We start from the raw sequence: 21495 nt of genomic DNA on the forward strand, positions 1-21495 counted from the left end.
CTCCCCTGTGTGCTGTGTTGACAGGATGGTGACGTTTCACCATGGCGACCAGTCTCTTGTCACCCAGCTTGACATTCTAGCCAGCCCTGGTGACAGTCAGGGACTCATTTGGCCAGGTTCCCATGGTGATAACAAAGACACAAACACACATGTGCACCTACATCAACATTCCAAGCTGTACAGTAAGGTGAGAAGTACCGGTGAATGAAAAGGGAACACACACACACACACGCATGTGCACACACACACAAACACACACCTGCCTACCTATCTGACTCAGCAGTGTCAGGGACAAGAGAACATCATTTGGCAGCAGATCAACAATGCATCACCTATGTGGCTATGTAACCTCCTCATGGTACAACAGGTAATGTCAACACATATCTCATCCAGAGGCCTGTTGGTACTTACTTGAACTCCTAGCAACATACAGGACCTCTATAGTCATGATAGGAGAGGACTTAATAAGCATTGTTCTTACTACCATGGCTACCTAATCATCCACAGCCTCCAATTGATTCATAGAAACACTCTCTTCTCCACCATAACTCATGACCAGGTTGTTGCTGCAACTTGGTAAAATAAGGGTTAAATGTACCAGGTTATGATATATTTGACCATGTCATAGAACAGGGGTGTGACACTCATTCCACAGAAGGTGGAGTGTCTGCGGGTTTTGGGTTTAAGACCTAGACAACCAGATGAGGGGAATTCCTTACTAATTAGTGACCTTAATTCATCAATCAAGTACAAGGGTGGAGGGAAAATCCACAGACACTCGGCCCTCCGTGGAATGAGCTTGACACGTGGGTCATATTGGGTTAAGTAATAGCAATGTAATGTCACTGCACTCAACCAGGTTTGGAAAAAGTCATAATAACAAGCATCCTTTCACTGATCTGAATGTGAATCTATATGAGTTAAAAGACTTGTAGTGGAAAAATAGCTGGGGCAAGATACCAAAACCATGCAAGTGGCAGTGGTTCTTAGATACACATCTCTTGGCGATTTATGGATCCAAGAGGCTCTCCATCATGACAGGGCTGTGGAGGAGAAACCTGAGGAATCCACAATTAGGAACACTTCTCCAAGCCAGAGATGAGATGCGCACATAACATGTACAATTCACAGTCCTGGCGCTGCTCCTGTGGATCCAAAAACCATCCGATACCCATGCTTCAGAACATTCGTGACAGGCGCGAGGAGTTTCACGTCTCCTTTGCTGATAGAATTCCATGAGAATGGCCATGTCGAGATGCCAGGGTCACATTCACAATCTCCTCACTCTAACAAGACAGGGGAGGACGGCATTCATTGACATCTGGGATCATGAAGAGACAGAAAGCACCCATTCCTTCTTTACGCCTTTCCCTGTAATAGTTCATTAGGTTGCCAAGGGTCTGGCATTCAGGGGCCTATGAAAAGTATTCTATAAGGGAAGTCGTCAATATAGGCTTCTGTGGGACACATCATGGTAGTAGCATTGATAGCCAGTGATAATGCTGGCCGATAAACAGGAAGATGATTCATCTTGAGACTTTTTCTAGTCCAGAACCTGAAGCATAAGTTCCATATGTAACTGGTATACATGTCTATTTGGAGATTAATGAGAATGTGCGTACACATCACATAGTGGCTTACGCTAGTACAGTATCAGTGATCTCATCTGGTCTAATCGCCATCTGCTAATCCAGCCAGGTTTTAGCAGGGGTCTAGGAAAGACATACGGGCAGCGGACTGGAACAGGCTAACAGGCTAACGCTACGCTAACTTGGCCCCTCCGGATTGTGGGACAGGGAGCCCCCATGAGCTGTTCATGCTGACCCGGCCTGCCTGCTGGGTGCGTGGGCCAGGTTGATCATGTGCACCACGATCCTGATCATCTCGACCCTGTCAGTCATTCTGCGCAGACGATTCAACAACCGAGTCAAACCGTGAGTACATCCAGGCCTATCCACTGATAAACCATTCATCCCTTTACATTCCCTGCTTGCCAGTGTCTGGCATAGAGAAAGTCAACTGGTCTAGACGGAGAGCTCCAATCCCTATCATGCTCTGGTTGGGGGCTCTAAGTTTGATGTCTGAGGGCTCTAGTCTTGTTTGATGGATTTATTCTTGTGTGGGATTTGCAATGAGAAAGAATCCGTTTTGCCAGCACTTGGGCTCTTCAGTTCGAATCATCTGTTAGAATCAAATCAAATTTATTTATATAGCCCTTCGTACATCAGCTGATATCTCAAAGTGCTGTACAGAAACCCAGCCTAAAACCCCAAACAGCAAACAATGCAGGTGTAAAAGCACGGTGGCTAGGAAAAACTCCCTAGAAAGGCCAAAACCTAGGAAGAAACCTAGAGAGGAACCGGGCTATGTGGGGTGGCCAGTCCTCTTCTGGCTGTGCCGGGTAGAGATTATAACAGAAAATGACCAAGATGTTCAAATGTTCATAAATGACCAGCATGGTCAAATAATAATAAAGCAGAACAGTTGAAACTGGAGCAGCAGCACAGTCAGGTGGACTGGGGACAGCAAGGAGCCATCATGTCAGGTAGTCCTGGGGCACGGTCCTAGGGCTCAGGTCCTCCGAGAGAGAGAAAGAAAGAGAGAATTAGAGAGAGCATATGTGGGGTGGCCAGTCCTCTTCTGGCTGTGCCGGGTGGAGATTATAACAGAACGTGGCCAAGATGTTCAAATGTTCATAAATGACCAGCATGGTTGAATAATAGTAAGGCAGAACAGTTGAAACTGGAGCAGGAGCATGGCCAGGTGGACTGGGGACAGCAAGGAGTCCTCATGTCAGGTAGTCCTGGGACATGGTCCTAGGGCCCAGGCCAGTTGAAACTGGAGCAGCAGCATGGCCAGGTGGACTGGGGACAGCAAGGAGTCATCATGTCAGGTAGTCCTGGGGCATGGTTCTAGGGCTCAGGTCCTCCGAGAGAGAGAAAGAAGGAGAGAAGGAGAGAATTAGAGAACGCACACTTAGATTTACACAGGACACCGAATAGGACAGGAGAAGTACTCCAGATAAACAAACTGACCCTAGCCCCCGACACATAAACTACTGCAGCATAAATACTGGAGGCTGAGACAGGAGGGGTCAGGAGACACTGTGGCCCCATCCGAGGACACCCCCGGACAGGGCCAAACAGGAAGGATATAACCCCACCCACTTTGCCAAAGCACAGCCCCCACACCACTAGAGGGAAATCTTCAACCACCAACTTACCATCCTGAGACAAGGCCGAGTATAGCCCACAAAGATCTCCGACACGGTACAACCCAAGGGGGGAAACCCAGACAGGCCGACCACAACAGTGAATCAACCCACCCAGGTGACGCACCCCCAGGGACGGCACGAGAGAGCCCCAGCAAGCCAGTGACTCAGCCCCGTAACAGGGTTAGAGGCAGAGAATCCCAGTGGAAAAAGGGGAACCGGCCAGGCAGAGACAGCAAGGGCGGTTCGTTGCTCCAGAGCCTTTCCGTTCACCTTCCCACTCCTGGGCCAGACTACACTCAATCATATGACCCACTGAAGAGATGAGTCTTCAGTAAAGACTTAAAGGTTGAGACCGAGTTTGCGTCTCTGACATGGGTAGGCAGACCGTTCCATAAAAATGGAGCTCTATAGGAGAAAGCCCTGTCTCCAGCTGTTTGCTTAGAAATTCTAGGGACAATTAGGAGGCCTGCGTCTTGTGACCGTAGCGTACGTATAGGTATGTACGGCAGGACCAAATCAGAGAGGTAGGTAGGAGCAAGCCCATGTAATGCTTTGTAGGTTAGCAGTAAAACCTTGAAATCAGCCCTTGCTTTGACAGGAAGCCAGTGTAGAGAGGCTAGCACTGGAGTAATATGATCAAATTTTTTGGTTCTAGTCAGGATTCTAGCAGCCGTATTTAGCACTAACTGAAGTTTATTTAGTGCTTTATCCGGGTAGCCGGAAAATAGAGCATTGCAGTAGTCTAACCTAGAAGTGACAAAAGCATGGATTAATTTTTCTGCATCATTTTTGGACAGAAAGTTTCTGATTTTTGCAATGTTACGTAGATGGAAAAAAGCTGTCCTCGTAATGGTCTTGATATGTTCTTCAAAAGAGAGATCAGGGTCCAGAGTAACGCCGAGGTCCTTCACAGTTTTATTTGAGACGACTGTATCAAAGAATCATTTGTCGTCTCCCAATCATTTGTCGTCTCCACTCTCTGTCTCTATTATGTGTGATGAGTATAATGCCAGTACGGAGTACACCAGATGTATGTGTTCTAGTTCCCCCCCCCCCAGCCTTAATAAGGCCCTCCCTGTCCTTGAATGTCATCTCACTGTGACTGTCAGAGTCTGGGAAAAGAGGCAATTAAGTGGTGTGAAAAACACCAGGGGTCAAGGGTTGAATTGATTCAAGGTGATTTTGTGCTGCGATTTTGTGCTGGCGTCGTTAGTGTGAAAGTGTGCTCAGTTAGTTCCCTGCTGAATGTTATGTTGAAGGACAGCTCTTGGAACAACCATTCTGGGAGAAACCAGAGGTTTCTAGTAAATATGAATTGTTAACGCCACGGTGGCCATAAAACACAAGATCATGGGGAGGAAATCAATTGCGGTACTACAGCATGATACCTAAATAACAGACGATCTCTTCATGCAAAGGTGAGTAAGTAAGTAAAGGTAAAGTTCAGTATGTGAGGTTATTTTGTTTTGAGGAATGTAAAAACACCACTATGGTGGATGGATTGTCTATAGAGGCTTGGGTGTGGTGGTTTGGATGTCAAGCTGATGCTAAATACCAGCCTGTACCCGGTGTGCCAGCCTCCCAGTCAACTCTGAACTGAAGTTGGGCTATAAGATTGTTTACAACAAAAAAACGACCCAAGCCTCACGTGTTGTTTTGTATCATTATGACTCATGGATTACTGTCAAGCCATTAAAATCCATCCTTAATATGCTTGTCAAGATAATCTTTGAGATAATCTTTCTCTGCTCACATTTGTCTAACTCTGCGCAACAAGAGAACAGGCTGTGATCGGGTTGAAAAGTTTGAGTTGTAAAGGTTGAGGGTAGACATTATGGCGTTATTAGAGTTAAAGCCAGTTTGCCAGGGAGGAGATGGGACAGCCTGTTCTTTCGCCATGAGATTTACAACCAATGTGAGCATTCTATTGTGTGATCAATTTGACTGGGTGAGACAGTGCTACTGTAGTGTTTCACCATCAGCTCTGACAGTCAGTCTTAGATTGACCTGATACACTATTGGGCAATACTTTATTTGAATAAGCCATCTGTAGATGATCTACAGACTATTTGCAGACTATCAGTAACAACTGAAATAACTATCTACTAACCCTAGCCCTAGACCTACCCCTAACCTTAACCCTTATCCAGGCTGTATCACATTCGGCCGTGATTGGGAGTCCCATAGGGCAGCGCAAAATTGGCCCAGCGTTGTCCGGGTTTGGCCATCGTGTAGGCCGTCATTGTAAATAAGAATTTGTTCTTAAGTGACTTGATATTCTAACCCTAAACTTAAACTTTACCCTGACCCTAGCCCTAACCCTAACTGTAACCTTAGCAAGCAGTTGCTTATCAACAGATAGTTTGTTGGTAGTATGATCATCTGTAGAGCATCTACAGATGGACTATCCAAATAAAGAGTGACACACTACTGTCCTTGGAGAGCCTTGTTGCTGGAGAGTTGTGTAGAGAGAGAGGCCACTGAGGACATTCCCCTGACAGTCATTCCCACAAGCACATATTTACACAGACAACATTACAGACACTCCTCAGCATCACTCTCACACAGCCAGTCCAAAGAAATAACACACTTTAAGTAACAGTAACTCTTCAGCAATATAACATTTGTTTTACTAGGCAAGTCAGTTAAGAACAAATTCTTATTTTCAATGACAGCCTAGGAACAGTGGGTTAACTGCCTGTTCAGGGGCAGAACAACAGATTTGTACCTTGTCAGCTCAGGGGTTTGAACTTGCAACCTTCCAGTTACTAGTCCAACACTCTAACCACTAGGCTACCCTGCCAGATAGACTGTCATTTAAAAAACAAATCCAGTCTATCAAAAGGCAAAAGGCCTCCTGTGGGGAAAGGGGCTGGGATTCAAAAGAAATGTAATTGAATTAAATAAAAATGTCATGAAATGTGTTGTTTTATAGGGTCAGCTGTAGTAGTATGACACCCCTGGAGCAAATGTGGGTTAAGTGTCTTGCTCACGGGCACATCAATAGATGTGTTACAGGCCCAACACTCTAACCGCTAGGCAACCTTCCGACCTGCCACCCAGTTTACTATGCAAGAGCATTCCCTCATCAGCATTCCCTATCAGCTCAGCACATGGAGATGCCACAGGGCTTGGGGTGGCAGGAGTGGTTTGAGTATATTCAAACATCTCCCGTGGGACTGAGACCCAACAACACAGATCTTCTGTTTACCCCTGGAGCTGATTAACACTCTCTCTATGAACCTCTGGCCTGCCGTACAATCTCTGGAGGCTTGTTTTAAATCATGTAAAACACACGCGTGCGCACACACACAAATCAAATCAAATCTTATTTGTCACATACACATGGTTAGCAGATGTTAAATGCGAGTGTAGCGAAATGCTTGTGCTTCTAGTTCCGACAATGCAGTGATAACCAACAAGTAATCTAACTAACAATTCCAAAACTACTGTCTTATACACAGTGTATGGGGATAAGGAACATGTACATAAGGATATATGAATGAGTGAAGGAACAGAGCAGCATACAGTAGATGGTATCGAGTACAGTATATACATATGAGATGAGTGTGTAGACAAAGTAAACAAAGTGGCATAGTTAAAGTGGCTAGTGATACATGTGTTACATAAGGATGCAGTCGATGATGTAGAGTACAGTATATACATATGCATATGAGATGAATAATGTAGGGTAAGTAACATTATATAAGATAGCATTGTTTAAAGTGGCTAGTGATATATTTACATCATTTCCCATCAATTCCCATTATTAAAATGGCTGGAGTTGGGTCAGTGTCAATGACAGTGTGTTGGCAGCAGCCACTCAATGTTAGTGGTGGCTGTTTAACAGTCTGATGGCCTTGAGATAGAAGCTGTTTTTCAGTCTCTCGGTCCCAGCTTTGATGCACCTGTACTGACCTCGCCTTCTGGATGATAGCGGGGTGAACAGGCAGTGGTTCGGGTGGTTGATGTCCTTGATGATCTTTATGGCCTTCCTGTAACAACGGGTGGTGTAGGTGTCCTGGAGGGCAGGTAGTTTGCCCCCGGTGATGCGTTGTGCAGTCCTCACTACCCTCTGGAGAGCCTTACGGTTGAGGGCGGAGCAGTTGCCGTACCAGGCGGTGATACAGCCCGCCAGGATGCTCTCGATTGTGCATCTGTAGAAGTTTGTGAGTGCTTTTGGTGACAAGCCTAATTTCTTCAGCCTCCTGAGGTTGAATAGGCGCTGCTGCGCCTTCTTCACGACGCTGTCAGTGTGAGTGGACCAATTCAGTTTGTCTGTGATGTGTATGCCGAGGTACTTAAAACTAGCTACCCTCTCCACTACTGTTCCATCGATGTGGATAGGGGGGTGTTCCCTCTGCTGTTTCCTGAAGTCCACAATCATCTCCTTAGTTTGGTTGACGTTGAGTGTGAGGTTATTTTCCTGACACCACACTCCGAGGGCCCTCACCTCCTCCCTGTAGGCCGTCTCGTCGTTGTTGGTAATCAAGCCTACCACTGTTGTGTCGTCCGCATACACAGGCATTACAAGCACAAACAGACTGCTTGACAGATATGCTCGGGTAGTAATTCTCTCCTCTGTATATTGAACACTGACTACATTACAAGCGCCAAACATGTTCTGTGCAGATTGTGGAACACTGCTACCCACCAACCTGGAAACAGTGACGCATTGCTTTGCATTGAACCAAACTGACTGTGCAGGCTTTGTGCTTGACCAGCTAAAAGGAGAATCCCCCTCAGAAACCAACAAAGCAACCAAAAATCATGTCCTCAGAGTAATCTGTCTCTCTCTTTCTGGCAGGAAGTCACTGAATCACTAAGGGATTGGTGACAGCCCATGCCAAAAAGGCGAGCAGTCACCACACTTAGAAATCCCAGAGTTATTCAGCTGCGGGAGTTTATCTGTCACACTCTCCTCTCCAGTGCTAATACGATCTTTCACCTGCTGTCCATCCACCTCTCCACCCCTGCTTTCCTCTTCTCTCCTCCTCCCATCCGTCCTTTCAGCCATCCGGACGGGCTGGGGGAGAAAGAGATGGCATACGTGCAGAGAGAACTGCAGCCAATGGAGAAGTGAGGCTCACTGCGCTTTCAGGCATCAGTTGCAGGTACATTACTACAGTATATTTGGATGTACTGCAGACCGAAATAGCCTTCAAAAACACACGCCTGTCATTCATCCTCATGGGCCTCTAATGGAGTTCACTTGCAATTTGTGAGTAAAGGATACAGTTTGTGGTGTCTGTAGTAAAGTTGTAGTTCAACTGGTGCTGTGGGAAAGCATACCTACATCAAAGACCATGCAGCATAGTAGACATACTGTACAGCACCAGTCAAAAGTTTGGACACACCTACTCATTCCAGTGTTTTTCTTTATTTGTACTATTTTCTACATTGTATAATAATAGTGAAGAGATCCAAACTATGAAATAACACATATTGAGTCATGTAGTAACTAAAAAGAAAAATCAACAAATCAAAATAGATGTATTATTTTAGATTTTTCAAAGTAGCCACCCTTTGCCATTATGACAGTTTGCACTCTCTTGGCATTCTCTCAACCAGCATCACCTGGAATGCTTTTCCAACAGTCTTGGAGGAGTTCCCACATATGCGGAGCTACTTTTCCTTCACTCTGCAGTCCAACTCATCCCAAACCATCTCAGTTGGGTTGAGGTCAGGTGATTGTGGAGACCAGGTCATCTAATGCAGCACACCATCACTCTCCTTCTTGGTCAAATAGCCCTTACACAGCCTGGAGGTGTGCTGGGTCATTGTCCTATTGAAAAACAAATGATGGTCCCACTAAGCCCAAACCAGATGGGATGGCATATCGCTGCAGAATTCTGTGGTAGCCATGCTGGTTAAGTGTGCCTTGAATTTGCAAATAAATCACAGAACGTGTCACCAGCAACGCACCCCCACAACATCACACCTCCTCCTCCATGCTTCACGGTGGGAACTACACATGCGGAGATCATCCGTTCAACTACTCTGCGTCTGACAAAGATCTCAAATTTGGACGTATTTCTTGGCACAAGCAAGTCTCTTCTTCTTATTGGTGTCCTTTACTAGTGGTTTCTTTGCAGCAATTCAACCATGAAAACCTGATTCACACAGTCTCCAATTATAATAATATAATAATAATTAAAACAGTTTATGTTGAGATGTGTCTGTTATTTGGGCTGCAATTTCTGAGGTTGGTAACTCTACTGAACTTAGCCTCTGCAGCAGAGGTAACTCTGGGTCTTCCTTTCCTGTGGCGGTCCTCATGAGAGCCAGTTTCATCATAGCACTTGATGGTTTTTGCGACTGAACTTTAAGTTCTTCAATTTGTCTGCATTGACTGACCTTCATGTCTTAAAGTAATGATGGACGGTCATTTCTCTTTGCTAATTTGAGCTGTTCTTACCATAATATGGACTTGGTCTTTTACCAAATAGAGCTATCTTCTGTATACCACCCCTACTTTGTCACAACACAACTGATTGGCTCAAACGCACTAAGATGGAAAGAAATTCCACAAATTAACTTTTAACAAGGCACACCTGTTAAATGAAATGCATTCCAGGTGACTACCTCATGAAGCTGGTTGAGAGAATGCCAAGAGTGTGCAAAGCTGTCATCAAGACAAAGGGTGGCTACTTTGAAGAAACTCAAATATAAATACAATTGATGTCTTCACTATTGAGTGGGTGTGTCCAAACTTTTGACTGTTACTGTAAATAAGAGGTCAAGCTCTATAGATAAACTGACACGATTAACCATATCTACATATCACTAGTTGCTCCAACATGTGGAGAAAGAGCATGAGAGAGACACAGGCTTGTTATGGGAACGGGTTCAGGGAAAAGTATAAGACCTGCTCCCTCTGGTTTCAATCCAGTAAATTAGTCAAATTAGAATCTGGAACCGCTCTTCCCCAAATGCATCTGGCTGGCTAGTCTTTGTGTTTCCATGGTAATACCAGCGCAGCTTCCTGGATGGTAAGCATCAATAACCACCCAATCAGAGTTTAGGCTTAGTGCTAGTGAGGTGCCGTAGGCTCCGGGGCCCGCATTCACAAAGTGTCTGAGTAGGAGTGCTGCTAAAGGATCAGTTTTGCCTTTTAAATCATAATGCATATGATTATACGGACAGGAGAGACCCTACTCTGAGACACTTTTTAAATACAGGCCCTGGATTACTACACAGAGACTTGGTATGACTATAGTAGTGGATACTTTAAACAAGTGTCCAGGAGTCGAGCCCAAGGCATTTTAGTCCCAGGTGGCAGTGCATCAGGCTAGCCAGGCAAGCTAAACTCTCATGGCTAACATGTGTTTTATAGTACAGAGTCTACCTATACAAGACAGTCTACTGGTTTAAACTTTCTGGTTGGAAATTCCTCTTTTCAGATCCCCAGGCAGCAGCAACCAGTGGTGACCAGGCTGTATGGAAAGAAAAGGAACAGGTGAGAGACCAATTATTCTATTCTAGTCTTTTCTGATTTCTCGATATTATTCATCCGTATAACCCCATTAATGGCTACAGTTTGTAATAATTATGATTCAGCAGCAGTGCTAGGACAGTAAATCATTAAATCTGTCTTCACATCAATAATGGGTCTTTCTTTTGTCAGATCGTTTATAATGCAGAGAGAAATGCATAGATAATCTTTCCCATTGATCAAAGCCCTCTCTGTTATATGGCCGGTCCAATTACACAGCTAATTGAGGTTGAAGTAGCTTTTCAGATATTTGAAGTTGACTAAGTCAGAGATGGTTTAGCCTTACAGGGTCGTGGCTATGGGCAGGATGTACTGAATGGCAATGAAAGAGCCTTGCCCTAACCAGAGGAACTCGACTCTAGCACACAGGGCAGAGTATCAATGTCTCGACTCAAGTTGCAAATACAGAAACAGAGTCAGTCACCTGAGACCGACAAGAGGGTGTAATCTGGCCAGAAACCCCCAGCTCTGTTTGGGCCAATTCCAAACACCAGTGGAGTGGGACTGTCTGGGAGACAGAAGGGAGAGAGAGGACGCTTCTTAAGCATGCCTGGAGCAGAGGATAGTGCTCGCCTGCCAGGGCACAGGAGAGATGTGAGGGAGTGGAGCATAGAGAAGAGACCGAGCCACAGAGTAAGAAAGATCACACCTGAAACTCTCTTCATCCATCTCTCACCTGCAAACTCTCTCTGTGTTTTGTCATCTCAGGCAAACCACCAACACTAAATTGTTGTGTGTGTCTGCTAGGACCTGGGGGGGGATCCACAAAGGTGAACTCTCTAAGGGTTATGACTGTAGCTTGGAAGGGTTTGACTCTCATGCCACCTTTCCTGATGCTGTTGATCAGCCCCCGCACTTCTATGTCGTTTTTGAATGTACATCGATGGATTGGATGGAGTGTGTGTATGTGACTGTGTGATGAGGCAACTTGGAAATGTCAATCCATCAAGACTTGAGACTTCTGGGTCACAAGAAAACCAAGGGAACACACAGTTCCTGGGGTGAAATCCAGCATGCTGCTAAATGTTTTATGGCAATGCGAGGCGGAAAACTGCTCCCTTAGCTTGAGAAAATGTGGCATAAAGACATTCTGCTTTGCAACGACGTCTCGCTCTCTTTGAATGATTCATGTCCTTGCGTGTCAACTGCTTATCATCCCCTTGTCTGTCTGATCTCATTTTTTCCCCCTCTCTATCTCTACCTCTCTCTTTCACAGATGTGGGTCCAGGATGTAGAACATGTCCTCGGTTCAACGGCTAGGCAACTGGTGAGTCGATCCGAGTCTCTGTGTGATTTTGTGATTGCCACTCTACTCTAGTGGACATCTGTGCTGTTTGAAGTTGCATCCTGGAACGTGTTTCAAAGGACAACCTCGTCTTTGGCCACATTCCCTGTACGGGAATATTTACACATTGATTTATCCTGTCAGCTGATGAAGGCTTTGAACCATGTGGTAAAGGAGAAACGTCTACAGCCTGAAAACTCTATACTCGATAAACAAAATGGTTACAGTTTGTAATAGTGTCCGAAAATGTGTTTTGGAGGATGGTCTCGTTGCTTTTAACCTGTGTCACACCATTGTTGCAGTAGCATTAGTAGGTTCGCTAGTCAGCAGCTAACTTACAAACTAACTGCCTCTCTCTTCCCCCTCCCAGTGTGCTTCCCTGGATAAATATCCTCACCACGAGCCTGGGGATGGCTCAAACCATTTCTCCCCTTCCTTCCAAGACTGGTTTCCCTCCCATCATCCAGCCCTTACTTACAGACAGCTGTAGGTCCTCTGCACCCACAGACAGAAGAGCTAAGCCATGGACCACACTGCTCAGCAGCTAAAATGGACAATAGCAGCATGAAGCCTTCCTCGTTGATTGATTTGAAATGCTTACTGGTGTGAATCATCTAGAAACCATCACAGGTAGCGCTGCCACAGAGGAGGAGTCAAAGATCTTCAGTTATATACCAGAGACACCAAAGCTCATGAAAATACATTTCTAACCTTGTCGGACTCTGCATTGAAAGCAAAGAGGTTCAGAGGGGATGCAACCGTTCCAAAGCATGATGTCTACTCCTCTATGATAAGTTGCTGTTTGACATTCTGGAGAGGTGTAATCATATAAAGACACAGATGTCCTCCAAGAGTTACACTCTAATAAAGGATGATGGAAAGTCAAACAGAGACCAGAGTCTGGCCTTCTGTGGTCCAAGAGGCTAGAGACCAATTCTTCCCTCACGCAACCCTCCCCTCAATTAAATAAACAAGCGATTTGTCTGAGCTACTCTCTGTTGTATCTTTGTCTGAAAATGTTGGTAGAGTTCGAAATCTGCCAGTGGAAACAGAACACACAACATATCAGTATGTGCACCTACAGACTTAGGAGGCTTAGGAGGGAAATGGGACTGTGTGGTTGGTAGTTGAATGATTTCTTGGAAGCAGATATGATTTGGTGTCTATATATAGGGTCTCAACAGACGGAGCAGTAAGACCTGTACTGTGTCAGCTGACTTCCTGGTCCCTAGTCTCCTCGGCCCCCAAATGAGATCCAAGACGCCATGCTTCCTGGCTGATTAAATAAATGATTGAATCCTTGTTGTTGCTGTTGATTTTTCCCTGTTGTCCTGGGGATTTCGTTGGCTTGTTTGTTTTCGTACGTCAGGGGCACAAAGGGAGGCAAGTTTTTTTTTTTACGAAAAAGTTTTAAAAAATGCATTGCCATAAAGGGAGTTGGGCGGCATTGGATCCACTCTATTAAAGGGACATTTTCACAATCCTCTCCAGTAAGTCGGACCCCAGTAAAAGACTGGCTGTCGCCATTGGCGTCGGCTAATGGGGATTCTAATTTTATTTTTAAATCCAAGCACCACCCCAACATTAACATATGTGAAACTGACTGGCTTCATCAACCAATTAGTAGACAATTACTAGGCAATTATTAGGTTGTGCCTTCTCATAATTGGTTAAAATAACACTAGCTTCTGTCCTCCTCTGGGTACATTGACTTCAATACAAAACCTAGGAGGCTCATGGTTCTCACACCCTTCCATAGACTTACACAGTAATTATGACAACGTCCGGAGTACGTCCCAAAACTTATCAGAGCTCTTGCAGCATGAAGTGATGTTGTCCACCCAATCAACAGATCAGGGAATGAATCTAGTACTGAAAGCATAAGCTAAGCTAGCTAGCACTGCAGTGCATAAAATGTGGTGAGTAGTTGACTCAAAGAGAGAGAAAGACAATAGTTTGACAAATTACTTTCTAAATTAAGGAGAAGCTAGAGACAGCTATATTTGGTTGTATTTATTTTCACTTTCACTGAGCTATCAAATGCAGCTAGCTAGTGTACTCTACTCAAACACCCAGGTAAAAGAGAGAGGGATACTATGTTAGCTAGCTGGCTGTGGCTATCCAACACTGGAACTCTTCCAAGTCAAGGAAACTTTTGGTTTTATTAATTTATTACTGCTAAACTGCTTTCTGACTGTACACTGTAATGCATGATTGTAGCAGGTTTACTAACCCGTTAGTTTTAGTAGTTCTAGTTGACTATGACTTGACAACGATGTAGGCTATGTGTAGCAGTTAGGGTCCTGATATGAAGGTTCGGCTTTTTCTTCTTCTTTTGCCTGGTCACAGACAGTTGATGTGTTGTGCACTGAAGTCCACAAGAGAAGAAGAGTGCGTAGATAGATAGCTGCAAAAAGGAATTATACATACAACGAGAAAAGGGATCATGCTGTTTTTATGTGGCTGCTATGAAAGTGAAATGTGTTAGAATGTGATCTGGGTGTATTCATTCCGCCGATTCTGTTGATAAACGTTTCTTAAACAGAAGCAAACAGAACGAAACGGGGATAAACATACGTGAATTTGTCCAATGGAAACTCTAATTTGCAACTGTTGGACTAATGATTACACCCTAGATCAGCTAGATACAGGCAAGAGTGTGAAAGGCGGTATTGAATGTGTCACTGTCTGTCACCTTGATTACTCAAAATTCTCTATTTAAACTTGTTGTAGCAACCTCATGATGGGTACAGGGGAAATTAGAGTATCACGTAGTACTGACTGGACCAACTACCAATTCCCAACCATACATGGCACAATGTCAGCTGCATCCAGCAGAAAATAATGGGGATAATATGTACACTGTGCATCTCCCGCCCGCCTGCCAAGCGCGCACTCTAAATCCGCCACATTAATCAAAAGGATGCAGGACAAGCCTATCAGGCGGAGAGTGGCGATAGCACTGGATGGTGCGTATCTCTATCTATCTATCTATCTGCTGGCTTGATGCTCCCTAGTTTCAAATTAGGAGGTGAAAGCGAGGAGCTTTTGTGCAGTGAGTGGAGTAGCGGGGAGCAGAGTGGAGGCTCCTGTGGGTAATGAGCATAGCCTTCCTGCTCTTCTCTCTCTGGCTGGCAGACCTGGAGAGATCATTTAATGGCCAGAACTGAGGACAGGGCCATGCTGCTCTAATGGAACCTGATAGAGAGGGGCCAGGGGACAGAGAGATAGTTAGGGCCTATTATACTGTAAACTGGGTTATTCGAGGTCTGAATGCTGATTGGTATATCAGACCGAATACCATGGGTATGACCAAACATTTATTTTTACTGCTCTAATTATATTGGTAACCAGTTTATAATAACAATAAGGCACCTCTAGGGTTTGTGATATATGGCCAATATATCACGGCTAAGGGCTGTGTCCAGGCACTCCACATTGAGTCGTGCATAAGAACAGCCCTTAGCCATGGTATATTGGCCATATACCAAACCCCCCCCATGCCTCATTGCTTAAATAGAGTCTGCACAGCAATGCTCAAATCAATGTATGCCCAGGTACTGGAGCCCATTGCTGGTCACATGTCTCATTAGACTAATATTCGCGCAGGTCCAAGCCCAAACATGGGGATAAACACAAACAGTAATGGAGACAGAGAGGTAGAGGTAGAGACTGTGGGAAAGAGAGAGATAGGGATGAACTGATTGACCCGTAGGAGTTTTAAGTTCCCCAGAGAAATGTCACACCATGCACAATATCTAGTTGCTTTTTAACATTAATAAGGCAAGTGCAGAGCACATGGAGGCACTGGCACACATCCCTCAGCCTCCTACTCATCCCCCTTTCCTCCGGTCCTCCTGGCCCCCAGATACCTCGCCTCTTCCCCCTTTTCCATTCCTCTATTCCTTTTACTCCTACTCCATTCCCTATTCTTCCTAACCCCAGGTTCCTCTCCTTGACTCCCTTCTCCACCCATCTATCCCCCATTACTCCTGTCCTTGTAACCCACATGTTTTTCCACCCCTACCCTCCCTCCAGAGGGATTAAGGCCTGTGGATAACCCATCTCCTGAGGTAATCCTCACAGAGGTGAGCAGCATAATGAACACTGGGCTGATACAGCAGCAGCAGGACCATTCTCCTGTCCTGCAAAGCACTTGAAATGTAATGAGTATTTTTGGGGTGTCTGGAAAAAATGTATGGGTGTAGAAAGTACATATTTTTAGGAATGCAGTGGGAAAAAGGTCAATGTTGTCAAAAATATAAACAGTAAAATACAGACACCCCTAAAACACTGAAGTAGTACTTCAAATCATTTTGACTTGATTACTTAACACCACTGAACATTGCAAGACTATTCCAGTGTCTCATTTTCTGAGGGTTAGTTTTCCAGACACATTTCATGGGAACATTGCAGGAACACTCAGGTGTCCAGTTTTTGGAGGGTTAGGAGAATGTCACACCAAACATACACAGAACATGATTGTAATGTTCTCAAATATAAGATAATAATGTTCTTGACACGTTTGATGTTTTCAACTTACAAATTTGACAAACTTTGACATACATGATTCCATTGCATTGTCTGTGTTAGCTATCAGTTCATCTGACTATTTTCTCATCATTCATTTAATTCACTTATTACAGACATTTTATATATACAGTATTGGTCAAAAGTTTGGACACGCCTACTCATTCAAGGGTTTTTCTTTATTTGTACTATTTTCTATATTGTAGAATAATAGTGAAGGCATCAAAACTATGAAATAGCACACATGGAGTCATGTAGTAACCAAAATAATATTTGTGATTTTTCAAAGTAGCCACCCTTTGCCTTGATGACAGCTTTGCACACTCTTGGCATTCTCTCAACCAGCTTCTTGATGTAGTCACCTGGAATGCATTTCAATTAACAGGTGAATTAACAATGAAACGTGTCTAGAACTTTACCATCTCATATTGGGAGAACATGGCAACCATGTTCTGTGTATGTTTGGTATGATGTTGATGGGATTTTCTCCTAACCCTCAGAAAACTGGACACATTAATGTTCTTGCAACATCCCATGAAACGTGTCGAGAACATTAATATTGGATATTCTGAGAACATGGTAACCACATTCTGGGTAAGTTCAAAAAACACCCAAACATGCTAAATAGGTTATCAGAAGGTTTTTGCTGACATGGATAGAATGTTCCCATAACCAATGGGAAACTGGACACTCAAACATCAGGGGAACATTTTGGGTAACATTACAAAAATGTTCTCTCTACCTAGAATTGTTAGGCGGGAGGACCCTGCCTGGGAGCTGCCCAAGTAAGTGCCTGAGAGGAAAGACTAAAATATGACTTGATCAGTGCACTTGGCGAACTCATTTTAGACCAAGAAAACAGTAAACTTATGAAAGTTCTGACTTGGATTGACTGCATTCGTGCTGAAAAAAAGGAGTGCTTTTCCACTGAGAGGTACATAAGTGTCCTGATGGATTCCAGTGTCAGATCAGCACATCACACTGGTTCTGGCTGAAGAAATGCCACACTTCAGCGATACCCACTGGCCCCGGGTCTCACATCGTTGCATAAACCGGCTGACGTTCAAAGAGTTAAATGGAGTCACTTTAATTGAAACGGGCAATTCGGTGCCGTCATTTCACAAGACTGCCTCCCACTCATACAGCATGAGTCCACATGACACATATCGATGTGCATATCATCATTTTAGGCTAACCCCCACAAAACAAAGTCGGAACAACTCCCAACAACCAAACCAGGTCATGGGAATGAGAGGGACTAGAATGACTCAGTGCAGCCACCACCCACCCACACGCCATGACTAGTGATCCCCCACCTTGGAGGGGAGAGCCTGGGCTTCCCCTGCCTGCCTGTCTCCCCCTCCACATCGAGGGCATGAGTCACCCTTCTGGTCTGACTCACCCCTCAGGCAGGCAACCCTGGATGGGATGGATGGAAGAGTTGAGGAGTAGGGGGAGAGAAGGGTGAGTGTCTGAAGAAACAGAGCAGAATTAAGGGGCGGGGGCGTCAGAGGGAAAGCCAGACCGACAGGCGGCAAACCCTCTGTAAGTCCTCAGAAATAAGAGGCCCAGACGGGGGACTTTGTCTTGGTTGATTTCATAACTGTAGAGACATGACAGTCTCTCCCTGCCTCCCACTTTGTGTGTGTGCGCCTGTGTGTGCACGGGTGTGTGTTTGTTTCCTATGGCTGATACAATTACCTGCCTAAATGTAATCCTTAAGAGTCTGTAGCATCTAAAGGCTCTCACAAACATGGTGTTCGCTGTTGTGCTCTACGACCTCTCGTCTCAAGGTAACCCATAGAAACGAATGGAAGTAGTTTTGTTCCAACAAAAATAAGGGGTTAAATGTGTACAAAAAAACACAAATATTTCCTGAGCTTTCTTATATATCCTTGATATAGGACATCATAATTATCAGGTATGAAGGTAAGGTCCAGATGCAGACCATGTTGAATAAACAATAGTTTAATGATCCAATATGGGCAGGCAATAGACAGGTCAGGCAGGGGTCAGTGACCAGAGGTGAGGCAACGGTACCGGACAGCAGGAAGGCTCAGGGTAAGCAGAGGTCAAAGGTACAGGTCAGTAGGCAGGCAGAGTGGTCAGGCAGGGCGAGAAAAGAGAGACTGGGGAAAAAGCAGGAGCTGAGAAGTAGAAAGCAGGAGCTGAGAAACAAAAACACTGGTTGACTTGACAAACAAGACGAACTGGCAACAGACGAACAGAGAACACAGGTATAAATACACAGGGGATAATGGGGAAGATGGAGGGGGTGGAGACGATCACAAAGATCAGGGTCTGACAATAATGAATAAGGTTAAGAAGTGTATTTTTTGCCATGTTTTATTCAATACTTTTCTATGGGCTGTAGTCGTAAAGGCCAAATTCAATATTTTATCAAATATTTTTGTATATTTTTTATACATAAATAGATCCCATCCCCTGAGGGTTGAAGTACAAATGGAGAGGCTTAGCCAGGTAAAATATAATGAGCACTTGACATCTCTGCACCTTGGCAACTAGATAATACTTCTGAGTTATTTATCCAAAATCCAAATCAATGAAATTGCTTCAGACCAATGTGGTCTGTTGTGGTTGAGCATGGAGCGCAAGTCTTCAGGGAGTGACTATTGTGTTATGGCTACTGTAGCTACATCTCAGGAGTTGATTGGTGATTAAGGCCAAGGTTATCTGAGGAGAATGCATCTGCAGAGGGTGACTGACCAGGTCATTAGAATGGTCCTCTTATAAGACTTATAAAGTAAAAGGGGTTGGACTTCCTGAAAAGGACTAGATGTGAGGCTGCGTCCCCCTTGGAGGGCAGCCTGGCATCAGAGCAATACAAAATATACTTTAGATATTTATGAGCACCTCCAAGACATTCTGATACCTACTATTTTACTTCAGACAGAAACGAAAGTAGGGAGGTTGTTTGGGGAGGATGGGTGGGCGTAATCTGAGACAATCAAAAGGTTGCATGTTCAAATCTGGAACAACTGTAGCGTTTTAGTTAACCCTTGGATTGAAAGTTACCTATCTAAAGGAATAGAGGGTTTTCTTTAAAGGATGCCTCTCTAATGCAAATTTGATTGAGTGTGGTGTACAGCAGGGATATTTTTGTTTTCTGTTTTTACTAATGACCTTCAACTGACCTTGAATAAAGTCTGTGTGTCTATGTACACTGACGGCGTAACAGTTTACACATCAGCCACATGTTTAGTTTCCTGTTTGGATGCAGCAAATTGGGAATCCTAATGAAATACAAAAAAGTACTAAATACTCAAATTAACCCAATTCACCTATGTAAATTCGCCTCACATTTGTCGTTAGTTCCCCTAACCGCCAACGTAAATTCTCCCCGTAATTCTCCTTTGTTGTTATGCGCAACAAGCAACCTGGTCTTAGATAAAGAAGTGCCATACTATAAGTCCTCCAAGAGTTATGCTATTGTAAGGCCGCTATTCTATTCATAATGTAACCTAATGTAGCGTAGCATATCATACTAAATAGAGTGTCACGGATTTACGTACAGAATTATATGAATTTCCCTGAAACCACATTGCGGAAGCGCATAGGCTAGAAAGCTCACAGCTGGGGTGTTGAGGTAAAAAGGACTCAAGAGTTGTCATTTACAGCCCACTCAGAGAACTCATTTTGTGTCAATGAGGAATTCACATATTCATGTCTTCCCCCCCCAATTTGATATCAAAAGCGTCTTTGTGGAGAAACCGCTCGGATTCTGGGATCTATATGGTCGCAAGCTGGGGGAAACGGCATGTTTCCAGAAATGTACACACACAAGCGCATGCAACTACAGACACGCGTGCAGACACACACCATAGAACACATTACATAACATAAACATTTTAATATTCCCTTCCCTATAAACCTTGAAAGCATAAATACATCAACAAAGAAACACTCAGTATCCGAGTGGGAATGCATTACATTGGCATCTATCCTTTTCAGCGTGAATTAGGGGGGAGAAACACAGTAGCTTTTAGTAGCACATCATGTGGCACAAGACTTGCATGCGAATGAGATCATCTCGTCTCTCCTCCGGGCCCAGGTATTAACCGAGACCCATAATTTCTATCTGCATAAACTCATTCAAACCTCCCTCCCACAGCAGGCTAGCTAGAGAAATGTGCCAATGCCTGGAGCATCAGCCCAGCCAACTACCACCTCCCATTATGGATGCCCAAAGCATGATAACACGGACTCTGATTTTCAAACAAGGAGGTGGTCAGATTGAGGGAACACTCACCTTGAGTTCAGTCTGCTCCCTGGGTGCAAAGTTGTGTTGAAGCATCTAAAATTGTGTTGTGGAAATTCAGAAAACAAAAATGACAGTCTTTCATTTGGCAAAGCATTATGGCAACATTAGCTTTGGTCTGTTCTCTGATCCAATCCAACACTGCCATCTGCTGGTGAATATTGGACTATACTGTACCTCAAAGCACCTTTATAAACTATTGAATGTAGAGCCACATGATACTGATAATATCAGTTAAGGACTTTAGAGCGGCAAACTTTCACTTCCCTCAGTAAAGTGCTTTATTTTCGGTATAGTATGGGACTTGGTGTTCAATATCTCAGTGAGTGTGAACAAAGTATTTGGTGTGTGTGTGTGTGTGTGTGTGTGTGTGTGTGTGTGTGTGTGTGTGTGTGTGTGTGTGTGTGTGTGTGTGTGTGTGTGTGTGTGTGTGTGTGTGTGTGTGTGTGTGTGTGTGTGTGTGTGTGTGTGTGTGTGTGTGTGTGTGTGTGTGTGTGTGAAAGGGTGTAGTTAACTGTCTGTTTCAGATGTCCATAGAGTTCTTAACAAAGTGTCAAAGAAGGTAACAAGCACAGTACATGGCTATAATCAATGCTTTGAAATGGAATATGAAGATCCAAACGGAATAGGAATGTGACGCAACTTAACAAGACGGCTCCACAGATTCAGTAGACTAGCCTGCCTTACATTTA

The 21495-nt window shown here is 44.3% G+C and overlaps 1 long non-coding RNA gene across 1 annotated transcript; it reads left to right on the forward strand.

The window, feature by feature from the left end:
* Window positions 1-1704: 1704 nt before the first annotated feature.
* LOC124002523 lies at window positions 1705-12981 on the forward strand. Its single transcript, XR_006833047.1, has 5 exons — window positions 1705-1934; window positions 8228-8328; window positions 10618-10673; window positions 11926-11976; window positions 12365-12981. It is a non-coding gene; the product is annotated as an uncharacterized LOC124002523 (long non-coding RNA).
* The last annotated feature ends 8514 nt before the right edge of the window (window positions 12982-21495 follow it).

This window comes from Oncorhynchus gorbuscha, linkage group LG18, assembly GCF_021184085.1.
Source record: "Oncorhynchus gorbuscha isolate QuinsamMale2020 ecotype Even-year linkage group LG18, OgorEven_v1.0, whole genome shotgun sequence".
NCBI classification, from domain to species: Eukaryota; Metazoa; Chordata; class Actinopteri; order Salmoniformes; family Salmonidae; genus Oncorhynchus; species Oncorhynchus gorbuscha.